A 12951-nucleotide genomic window follows, 5' to 3' on the forward strand; every position below is an offset into this window, starting at 1 on the left:
ATAATATGAAAATATACTTGACATTAAAGATGATTTTCCAGTTTTTAAGGAAAAGGAATTTATTCAATAAATGAAATTGAGACAACTGTTTAGCTATTTGGAAAAACTAAATGCAGATTTCTCCTTTATTCTACTCATCAAAATAAAAACCGAGTACATCAAATAATTATTTAAAAGTAAAAATCTTAAATGAAAAATGTATTTGTCATTTTGGTGTAGAGTAGGCATTTGTAACGAGGAAACAAAATCAAGAAGTCATTGGAAAGTGACTGCCCTGTTTGTCCAATGGCTAAGACCCTGCACTCCCAATGCAGGGGGCACAGGTTCAATCCTTGGTCAGAGAACTGGATCCCACATGCCACAACTGAAAGGTCCTGAACACCGCAACAAAGATCATAGATCTTGTGTGCCCCAATGAAGACCCACACAGCATAATACATAAATAAAATAAAGAATTTTTTTTAAAGAAGCTATGGTGAGAATGGATTGAAAAATTCGGATAAATTCAACATTTGAGTATAGTAATAAAAATATCCTAAAGTCAAATGACAAACTACAGAATATTTTTTAATGCATGACAAAAATTGTTATCTTAATTTTAAAATTTATAAAAATGAATAAGAATTTATAAGTAATCCAACTTTAAAAAATAAAATAGAAATAACAGAAGAAAAGGCAATGCCCAAGTAGAAATAAGGAGGAGGTCATAAAAATAAGTTTGCTCTTACTTCTGATTTTAAAAAGCAGATGAAATTATAATGAGATGCTGTTTCTTATCCACCCTATTGGCTTCCCAGGTGACTCGGTGGTAAAGGATCCATCTGCCAAGGCCAAGAGACGTGGATCCGATGGCTGGGTGGGGAAGATCCCCTGGAGGAGGAAATGACAGCGCACTCCAGTATTCTTGCCTGGGAAATCCCAAGGACAGAGGAGTTTTGCAGGCTACAGTCCAGGAGGTTGAAAGAGTTGGACATGACTAGCACCCACCCTACTCCATCTATCCGATTAGCTAGTTCAAAAGTTATCTTACGCCCTGTTGTAACAGGAGGTATGAAGAAAATGAATAAATTGGTAAAATAGCTTTGGAAAGGAATTTGACAGTGTCTCTCAAAACTGTATGGCAAAACCAATGCAATATTGTAAAGTAATTAGCCTTCAATTTAAATATATAAATTTAAATTAAAAAATAATAAAAACTGCATTTGTACCTAAAAAAAAAAAAAACTGGACATCAACTCAATGGACATGAATCTGAGCAAACTGCAGGAGATAGTGGAGGACAGAGGAGGCTAGTTCACAGTCAAACAGGGTCAGACACGACTTATCCCCAAAACAACAACAACAACTCAAAACTGGAAATACATATTGACCCAACAATTCTGCAGCTAGGAAATTACCTTATAAAAATGTTAACACAAGTACTCCAAGATACATAAAAGGGTATTTTTCACTCCAAAATAAAATAACTAGTAACTATAAATTATTTAAAGGTCACTGATGAAAGGTTATATAAATGAGACTATATGCATTGGAAATCAAAGTTAGCATTTGAAAGAATAGTATATATAAACTTACACCCAAATATTTTAGTGAAAAATAGAAAGTGCAGAACTATGGTAATATTTGAATATACTTTTTGCAAATTATATATACATATATATATATATATATATATATATATATATATATATATATACTTGTATATCAGAGAAAGCAATGGCACCCCACTCCAGTACTCTTGCCTGAAAGTCCCATGGACCGAGGAGCCAGGTGGGCTGCAGTCCATGGGGTCGCTAAGAGTCGGACACGACTGAGAGACTTCACTTTCACTTTTCACTTGCATGCACTGGAGAAGGAGGTGGCAACACACTCCGGTGTTCTTGCCTGGAGAATCCCAGGGACGGAGAAGCCTGGTGGGCTGCCATCTATGGGGTCGCACAAAGTCTGACACGACTGAAGCGACTTAGCAGCAGCAGCAGCATACATGTATATATATTTTAATTTTCTGGAAAAATCACAAGAAACTGTTCACAGTAGTTTTCTTAGAGGACAGTTTCTAAGAGTGAAGAGATATCTTTAGGTTGTCATCATAAACTGATTTCATGGAAATATGGTCCACTTTTTTCCTTTTTTCTATTAAAAAAATGATTTTTAAGTCATTTTCTTTCTGTTACACAAATTCGTGATAACAAGTATTGGTAAGAATGTAGATAATATGCACCCTGATACACTACGGAAGGCATGCGCTCAGTCACTCAGCCATGTACAACTCTTGTGACTCCAGGGTCCGTAGCCTGTCAGGCTCCTCTCTCTATGGGATTTCCCAGGCAAGAATAATGGAGTGGGGTGCTATTTCCTTCTCCAGGGGATCTTCCCAACCCGGAGATCAAACTCACATCTCTTGCATTAGCAGGTGAGTTCCTTACCACTGAGCCACCAGGGAAGTCCACCTGAGGCTTTTACATAATTATAATTTAATGTGGGTTCAAATTGTTAAGACACAGTGCCTATTTTCAAGATGCAAATAAAATCTAGATGGAAAGCAAACAAATACAAAGGTTACTATTGTACAGGCAAGACAGACGACAGATGCCACTAGAGCAATGGAAACAGCTAACTTGTTAGTTTTAAGGAATATTGTGCCCTGCTGGGCAAGAGGCCAGAGAAAAGAGCAAGAAATAACTGTGCAGGATGAAGCAACTCTAAGCCTTTGAATAATTTTCAATCTTCTCTCCCCTTTGAAGCTTTACTAAGCTTTGGGGATAATTGATGTGGTGGTGTTCTTTTCTTGTCTGGAAAAATGTACAGGGCCATTATCCTAATCAACAAGAACTAAGAGACATGCAGATTTCCTAGGCAGAAAGTTACTTGCAGATGTCTCATATAACTCAACGCATCACATTATAACTCCAATATAAACTTCTAAAATAAAAAAGATTCAATAAATATGGCTAGTCATGACATCTAAATTTTACAACTCACTAAAAAAAGTTGACAAGATATGAACAAGTTTCTCTATATTTTCACCACCCATAGGTTAAAAAATGAAAGTGAAAGTCACTCAGTCATGTCCCATGACTATATATGTGACCCCATGGACTATAAAGTCCATGGAATTCTCCAGGCCAGAACACTGGAGTTGATAGCCTTTTTCTTCTCCAGGGGATTTTCCCAACCCAGGGATCGAGCCCAGGACTCTCTCATTGCAGGCAGATTCTTTACCAGCTGAACCACCAAAGAAGCCCAGGTTAAAAAATATCCTCACCAATTTTTATTGCTACACAGTAGAAATTTTCAAGAAGTTATTTTCCTCAACTCTATTAATCACATATCATCTGGAATTTTTCTTAAAATTTTTCTATTCATCTGCCTCTAAGACTTTCTATCATTGAGGGAGGTGGGAAATAGGTTCAGGATGGGGAACACATGTACACCCATGGCAGATTCATGTCAGTGTATGGCAAAACCAATACAATATTGTAAAGTAAAAAAATGAGGAAGAGATTTACTTACCTTACATCATTATCAGCTATAATATTCTCTTTTCTCTACCTGACTCTAACTTGAATTTCTACTCTTTCTGAGAATTTTCAGATTATGAGAAAGAAAATTAAATAAATAAAGGGCACTTTTTCCCCAGGTCCTAGTGTACACAAGATTTTATGTGCACCTCCCAAAAGTGGGGTCTCTGTTTTCCCCAGTCCTATGGAAGCCTACAGCCAAATCCTCCTGGCAATAAGGGACATTTTAAACAACTACTTTATTCATATTTTAATGCTTTCTTTTAAAATGATATTTGTAACCAGAAAATACACCAGTCTTAAACCATGCACTAGAGGAATTAGAATACACAGAAGAATTCAAGAATACACAGAAGAATACAAGAATACACAGAAAAATAATACAAAAAAGGTTTTAATGACCCAGACGATCATGATGCTGTGGTCACTCGACTAGAGAATGACATCCTGAAGTCTGAAGTCAAGCAGGCCATAGGAAGCATTATTATGCACAAGACCAGTGGATGTGACAGAATTCCAGCTGAGCTCTTTCAAATCCTAAAAGATGATGTTGTTAAAGTGCTGCACTCAATATGTCAGCAAATTTGGAAAGCTCAGCAGTGGCCACAGGACTGGAAAAGGTCAGTTTTCATTCCAATCTCAAAGAAAGGCAATGCCAAAGAATGCTCAAACTGCCACACAATTGCACTCATTTCACATGCTAGTAAGATTATGTTCAAAATCCTTCAAGCTAGGCTTCAGCAGTATGTGAACTGAGAAATTCCACATGTACAAGCTGGTCTTAGAAAAGGCAGAGGAACCAGAGATCAAATTGTCAACATACGTTGGATCATAGAGAAAGCATAGAAATTCCAGGAAAACATCTACTTCTGCTTCATTGATTACACTAAAGCCTTTGACTGTGTAGATCACCAAAAACTGTGGAAAATTCTGAAAGAGACAGGAATACTAGACCACCTTACCTTCCTCCTGAGAAACGTGTATGCAGGTCAAGAAGCAACAGTTGGAACTGGACTTTGAACAACGTACTGGTTCAAAATTGGGAGAGGTGTACATCAAGGCTGTATATTGTCACCCTGCTTATTTAACTTATATGCAGAGTACATCATGAGAAATATCAGGGTGGATTACTCACAAGCTGGAATCAAGATTGCCAGGAGAAATATCAACAACCTCAGATATGCAGATGATACCACTCTAGCGGCAGAAGGTAAAGAGGAACTAAAGAACCTCTTGATAAGGGTGAAAGAGAATGAAAAAGCTGGCTTAAAACTCAACACTCAAAAAACTGGAGCCGATTATACAGAGTGAAGTAAGCCAGAAAGAAAAACACCAATACAGTATACTAACACATATATACGGAATTTAGAAAGATGGCAATGACGACCCTGGATGCAAGACAGGAAAAAGACGCAGCTGTCTATAACGGACTTTTGGACTCAGAGGGAGAGGGAGAGGGTGGGATGATATGGGAGAATGGCATTCTATCATGTATACTATCATGTAAGAATTGAATCGCTAGTCTATGTCTGACGCAGGATACAGCATGCTTGGGGCTGGTGCATGGGGATGACCCACAGAGATGTTATGGGGAGGGAGGTGGGAGGGGGGTTCATGTTTGGGAACACATGTAAGAATTAAAGATTTTAAAATTAAAAAAAAATAATAATAATAATAAAAAAAAAAAAAAAAAACTAAGATATGGCATCTGGTGCCATCATTTCATGGCAAATAGATGGGGGAAAAGTGGAAGCAGTGAGATTTTCTTTTCTTGATCTCTGAAATCACTGCAGCCATGAAATTAAAAGACGCTTGCCCTGTGGAAGGGAAGCTATGACCAACCGACTACTACTACTACTAAGTGGCTTCAGTCGTGTCCGACTCTGTGCGACCCCACAGATGGCAGCTCACCAGGCTCCCCCGTCCCTGGGATTCTCGAGGCAAGAACACTGGAGTGGGTTGCCATTTCCTTCCCCAATGACCAACCTAGACAGTATATTAAAAAAGCAGAGACATTACTTTGCCGACAAAAGCCCATATAGTCAAAGCTATGGTTTTTCCAGTAGTCATGTATGGATGTGAGAGTTGGACCAGAAAGAAGGCTGAGCACTGAAGAATTGATGCTTTTGAACTGTAGTGCTGGAGAAGACTCTTGAGAGTCCCTTGCACTGCAAGGAGCTCAGACCAGTCAATCCTAAAGGAAATCAATCCTGAATATTCATTGGAAGGACTGATGCTGACGCTCAATCTTTTGGTCACCTGATGCAAAGAACAAACTCATTGAAAAGACTTTGATGAGAGGAAACATTGAAGACAAAAGGAGAAGAGGTCTGCAGAGGATGAAATGGTTAGATAGCATCAGTGTCAATGGACATGAATCTGAGCAAACTCCAGGAGATAGTGAAGGATGGGGAAGCCTGGCATGCTGCTGTTTATGGGGTCACAAAGGGCTGGACATGACTTAGCGACTGAACAACAAGAATTAGAAAAATACACTACAGATTCCCCAAAGTGGGGGAAAAAACATAATTCTCGAATCCAATTATTCTGTTCCTTTTCTATCTGACCTGTGTAAATAAGAGCTGCTGCTGCTGCTAAGTCACTTTGTCGTGTCCAACCCTGTGCGACCCCATAGACGGCAGCCCACCAGGCTCCCCCGTCCCTGGGATTCTCCAGGCAAGAACACTGGAGTGGGTTGCCATTTCCTTCTCCAATGCAGGAAAGTGAAAAATGAAAATGAAGTCACTCGTCGTTTCTGACTCTTAGCGACCCCATGGACTGCAGCCTACCAGGCTCCTCCGTCCATGGGATTTTCCAGGCAAGAGTACTGGAGTGGGGTGCCATTGCCTTCTCCGAAATAAGAGCTAGTTAGGGAGAAGTACTTAAAACCAGAGACTGAAAATGCTTCCCTGAAGTCCTTGTTATTGCTATTGTTAGTCACTAAGTCATGTCAAACTCTCTGTGACCGCGTGGAGTCTAGCATGCTAGGCTCCCCCGTCCTCCACTGTCTCTCAGAGTTTGATCAGATTCATGTCCACTGAGTTGGTGATGCTATCTAACCATCTCATCCTCTGCTGGCCCCTTCTCCTTTTGCCTTCCCAGCATCAGGGTCTGAAGTCACTACCAGTGGCCAAAAGGCAGGGGATTTCTTATCTGCAGTTTCCTTTGGTTAAAAGGTCAAACTAGGTTTTTGTTTTCATAATTGGGAGAGGGAAAAAAAAAAATCATGCATCTGTCTGTAGTGTCAACATTCTTTGAGGCTGGCTCACTTAATTATACTTTGGGTTACATTTCCCTTCACTTTCTAGCCCTAGGCCTCCCAAGGGCAAGAGGATTATCCCAGTATTTACACAAATCAGTAGTGCTAAATCTTGCCCAAACAAAGATTTAGAGGGATTTAATAGTCATTTCTTAAGACTCTGGCGCTTTGGAAGTTCTTCAATTCTAGAAAACTGAGTTGTAAATAACAACATTTAAGATGGCATTAATAGACATGTATTTCACTGATTATTAATATGGCCATGACAGAGCATCTATTTCTCTCTCAGAAAAAGGTTAATTTCATTGGCAAAGCAGCCTAAGGACGGCTCCCAACCTTATATTCCTAAGTATATTAGACAGATATTGTGTGTATTAGACAACAAAGGCTTACAGTCAAGTTTAAGAGCAAAGGATATGGTAATGATTTACTAAAACAACCAAAAATATTGTCTTCCCTAATAGCACACCATTAGAATGATTAACTGTTAATTAATTAACCTGGCTTCCCAGATGGTGCTAGCTGTAAAGAACCTGCCTGCCAATGCAGGAGACACGGGTTCGATTCCTGGGTTGGGAAGATCCCCTGGAGGAGTAAATGTCTACCCAGTCCAATATTCTTACCTGGAAAATTCCATGGACAGAGGAGCCTGGCATACTATAGTCCATGGGGTCACAAAGACTCAAACACAACTGCAGCAACTTAGCACACATAAAACAGAACAATTAAGACCACACTTTTTAAATTATATCTAAAAACATGTAGAAGAAAGAATTCATTCCTAAACTCATTTGATACGTTACTTCTCAAAGGATTTTCATCACTAAACTAAACACAGGTGTTAAATCATAAATCAGAACCTGCTGTTTTGGATTTTACTCTTTAACTTCCCTTCCCACCATCTCTACTGGATTTGTCCGAAGCCAGTGCTCTCTGTGTGGCCTGCACAGAGCCTGATTTCTCCTTCCCCATAACACGCTCACTAATCAGTCTACTTTGGTCGTCTTCCTTAAATATTCCCAACCCAATCATGCTTGTTATGAGTACTTCTAACAATTCCTTTCTTTCCTGTCCCATTACTTTATAATCAATCCCGAGAAGATTCTCCAAACATGACTTCACCTGTCCTCAAGGCCTCAGATGCATTCTTGCACACTAGCTATTTCACATACCATAATAATAGTTCATTAAAAATTAAAGAAACCATTCTTGAGTTTTCTAAACTGTTACACATATTATGTGGTAAAGAAACAAAAATGAATAAGACAGAGTGCTTGTCCTCAAAGAGATTAGCATTCATACATAAAACAAAATCAAAAGAGTAATTTAAAAACAAAACTTAAAGTGTAGTAATGTATGTTATTTACAAGAGGGACCAAAGAGAATGTGGCAATTAATGTAGCGAGGCGAGGAAGACAACGTAATGTGAGAAAGAGAGTGCTATGGATGATGAGTCTAGAAAAGAAGATTGGACCCTGCCCTAAACCATGTTGTATATGCAAGAGGGGCTATCAGATGCAACTTGCCACACAAGTTACCTGTTTTTAAAAGATCGTTCTAAAGGAGATATGAGGAATGGGGAATAAACTAAAAGAGAGAATAGAGTCAAACGCTAGTTAGGCAAGGGAAAAGTAGAGCTATCACGGAGTTGATGACAAGACATGACTTGCAGTTTTGATATGATATCATCAGAGTAGATCAAGTCTGTGAGTTGTCATTCTATTTAGGACTTTAAAAAAAAAAAAACAACAGGTGGTTGGTCTTTTATTTTTTTTCTTCCTAATTCAAGATGGCTTTGGTGTTATATTAAATATCCAGGTAGCCCCATCTCTTACCAATGATGACTCTTCTTGGCTATAAAGCTCCTTTTGGAATTGGCTAAAACTCCCACCAGCTAGAGATTTATTTGTATTAAAAGTATAAATATAAGGACTTCCCTGGTGGTCTAGTGGTTAAGATTCTGTGCTTCTAAAGCAAAGGGCACAGGTTTGAGTCCTAGTTGGGGCACTAAGTTCCCACGTGCTGTGCAGCAAAAAAAAAAAAGAAAAAAAGTTTAAATACAAAAAAAATTAATATTAGAAAAATTTTAATATAAACAGTCCTGGTAAGATTAGAGGGCTATCAGTAATTCATGACAGAGTAACTCAAACAGACTGTCTCCTCATTAATAAACCAGGGGAAATTGTTTGGGAACATTCTTAGGGGGAAGAAATTATCAAACAACAAAGACAGAGGAAGAACATACTCCAGCAAGAACTGGCCTGGATGACATGCTAAAGGGTATTTGGGGGCTCCAAAAGAGTAGTTTGAGGAAACTGAGGACTCGAGTGGTGAGGATAGGGCCATTCTTAGCAGGGTGCAACCTCAGTGCAATCATACACCTCCTCCATCAGTGTCCATTGTAAACTGATTCTCTCTTCATGAACAAGAACATCAAGAGCAGTCTTGAAGGGGAAAAGTTGCAGCATCAGGAGAAAATCTATGATAAAGTGGAGTGAGCTCTGTCTTCACGTTTGAAGAAGAAATGCTGACATTTTTTGTACAAATAGATTGCAGAGTAACCTTTTTTGTTGTTGTTTTTTAAGCAATAGATGGCAGAATCATCTTTCCTCTACACTGGACAATATCCTGGAGTCTCTTCTGAGCATAAATAGTGATGGATTCCAGGGAAATGGTCACGATTCACAGTTGACCAAAACTGATTCAGAATAAAGTTATCAAAAGCAAATTCACAATATTTCTAGAGTCCAACTCTGAGAGTCACTGATTTAGGATTTTTAGTTTTAAGAATTTAGAAATTTTACATATAATCACAGCAAAAAAAAAAACAAAAAACAAAAACTGGCTATTGTGCTTCTCCAAAGAATCTCCTAAAATGTTTTTATTTTCCTTATAGCTGATTCACGTTGGTGTTTGACAGAAACCAACAAAATTCTGTAAAGCAGTTCTTCTTCAATTTAAAAATAAATAATCTTTTTTAAAAGTAAAAATAAAAAAATTTTAGAGCTGCAATCAGTAACTGTTTCCATACAATTATCAATCTCGTAATTGATGCTTTTGAACTGTAGTATGGGAGAAGACTCTTGAGAGCCCCTTGGACTGCAAGGAGATCAAACCAGACAATCAAGGAAATCGATCCTGAATATTCATCAGAAGGACATGCTGGGGCTGAAGTTCCAATACTTTACATCTGATTCAAAGAGCTGACTCATTAGAAAAGACCCTGGTGCTGGGAAAGACTGAAGGCAGGAGGAGAAGGGGATGACAGAGGACGAGATGGTTGGATGACATCACTGATTTAATGGACATAAGTTTGAGCAAGCTCCAGGAGACAGTGAAGGACAGGGAAGCCTGGTGTGCTGCAGTCCATGGGGTCGCAAAGAGTCGGACACGATCGAGAGACTGAACAGCAACAACCATCAATCTCATTGGCTACAGAATCATTATCGAGGGTTTAGGGCATCAGTGTAAGTTATTAAAATCTCTAAACTGTTTACATTTATGGAATTTCTCTACCTATTTTCTCTCTTTATTTAGAGTCTAAAGACTCATGAAGGAAGCTTTTGGACAAAAATCACAAATTGTTTATTATGGGAGGGGTGATTAAAATATGTCCTATGGAATGTTTATTTCCCCTTCTGGATAATGATGTTAAGTAAAACCTAGTTCTTTGCAACTGGCACTGTGATATTATCTAACTGGAAGTTTAAACATTGCAAGAGTAACTATACAAAAAGTTTCTGGCTTAAACATTCCAAGACTACAACTATGAAAGTAAAAAACTGTCATGTGTTAAACAGTAGGCCATATTCTTATTGTTCAGAATATAGCATATAAGTCAGTGGGTCCTGGTAGTTTATTTACTTCTTCCAATTTGGATGCATTATATTTATTTTTGTTGTCTGGCTTCCAATACTATATTAAATAGAAGTGGCTACTTCAATTTTTTTTTTTTAATCACTTGGGTCATTAGGACAGAAGCTAGTTTCCTGACTTCTATTTCTGCTTCTCCCAATCTACTCAAATAAATCCATTCTTCAAAGTCACTATCAGTGTCTTCTCCTCCAGGAAGCTTTCCCTGAATTCTCCAGTCTCTTCCAACTGTCTCAATAATGTTATTTTTTATTAATTTTTTGAAGTTTGTCTTAATTTAATTTTAGATGTGTTTATGGCTTGTCTCCTTAACTAGAGTAGAAGCTTCTTTAGCACAATGATAAGCGAGTACTGGAGCTTCCCTGGTGGCTCAGCAGTAAAGAATCTGCCTGCCAACGCAAGAGACGCTGGTTTGATCCCCTGGTAGGGCAGATCTTCTGGAGGTAGGAGATAGCAACTCACTCCAGTATTCTTGCCTGGGAAATTCCATGGAGAGAGGAGCCTGGCGGGCTACAGTGCATAGGGTTGCAAAAGAGCTGGGTACAACCTAGTGATTGAAACAACAAGCAAGTAGTAAATATTTGGCAATTATTTATATTTTTGATTTGTTATTAATCTCTGATCATCTCTTTCCTGCCAAGCCTAAACTAGATCAGTTGGACAATTTAGCTAGATTAATGGTTTTCAAACTGTACTTCAAAGAACCCCTCAGAAATTGAAAGGGAAAAAATTGGGCCAAGAGAATAGAGCCACAGACTAGCTTCATAGGAAAGCCTCACTGCCTTTGGGGAAATAGATGTGGTATAAAAGGTAATGAAAGTGAACTAAACAAATTAGCAAAGAATGAACAGAATTGTGAAATGATTACCCAGGAAAAGTTATAATCATCTTTAATTGCCTTTAAATTTGAAGATTTCACTGAAGTAGAATATTAATAAGTGCTTGTTGACTGATGATACATTTTTCTTTTCTCCAGTCTAAGAGCTCCTGATTGTTATCCTACTACAAACACATCACACATTTTTTAATAAAATTCAGAGACTTGTCTAATGAAGGAAATTAAAATTTAGCTTCAATATCATCTGGTAATTAAATCTCAGTCTGCTTAAATTGAAATAAACAAATAAAACAGTGCTATCCATAGAATTCCTAAGTTCTTATCTAATATTTGTGCTGCTGCTGCTAAGTCACTTCAGTGGTAGCCGACTCTGTGCGACCTCATAGACGGCAGCCAACCAGGCTCCCCCGTCCCTGGGCTTCTCCAGGCAAGAACACTGGTGTAGGTTGCCATTTCCTAAGTCGCTCAGTCATGTCCTACTTTTTGCAACCCCAGGGACTGCAGCCTACCAGGCTCCTCTGTCTATGGGATTTTCCAGGCAAGAGTACTGGAGTGGGGTGCCATTGCCTTCTCCTCTAATATTTGTAATAATCTGAAATTACTGTTCCTCTGGTGGCTCAGATTGTAAAGAATATGCCTGCAATGAAGGAGATTTGGATTCAGTCTCAGGGTCAAGAAGATCCACTGGAGAAGGAAAACGGCTACCCACTCCAATATTCTTGCCTGGGAATCCCATGGGCAGAGAAGCCTGGTAGGCTGCAGTCCCTGGGGTCGCAAAGAGTTGGACACGACTGAGTGACTAACACTTTCACTTCAGGTCTAACAGTTATTATCTACTTCCTTGTGCCTCTTCTTGATATAAGATGTTCTGCTGCTACACAGCTTCCCACTCCCAGTAATATAACTTGAAACAGGGAACATATCTGCTGTGTTCCCAACAGACATTAGCAGAGTCCAACACATAGCAAACATCCAAAAAATATAGATTTTGGTGAATGGATAAAATTTTTAATATATTAACATCAGAAAATTTTTCACTAATGTTAATAGCTTCCAATATAGATTAGCCATATTTGAATTCTCTTTTTTTAAGCACCATCTTATAACATTTTCTGTCATATCTCATACAGCCAATACTTCTCCAAGAAAGGCAAAATAATATGCTGGAAAATAGCATGGACTGCCATCTATGGGGTTGCACAGAGTCGGACATGATTGAAGCGACTTAGCAGCAGCAGCAGCCACAGTCACAAAGCACTCAGTGTGCCTCTGAACCCTAACACGTGAATGTAAGCAAATTATCAAATGTCTCCATTCAAAGACAGTCTCCTTACTGGCCTCTCAGGGTCTCTGTGCATATTAAATAGAATGTTCACATTCCTAGAGCTTGGCAGATGGTAGGCATCAAGTGTTCCATTTCCTTTCTTCTCTGAAGCACATTTTTCTGTATGTCCAACTCT

This window comes from Budorcas taxicolor, chromosome 4, assembly GCF_023091745.1.
Source record: "Budorcas taxicolor isolate Tak-1 chromosome 4, Takin1.1, whole genome shotgun sequence".
In the NCBI taxonomy this organism is placed as follows: Eukaryota; Metazoa; Chordata; class Mammalia; order Artiodactyla; family Bovidae; genus Budorcas; species Budorcas taxicolor.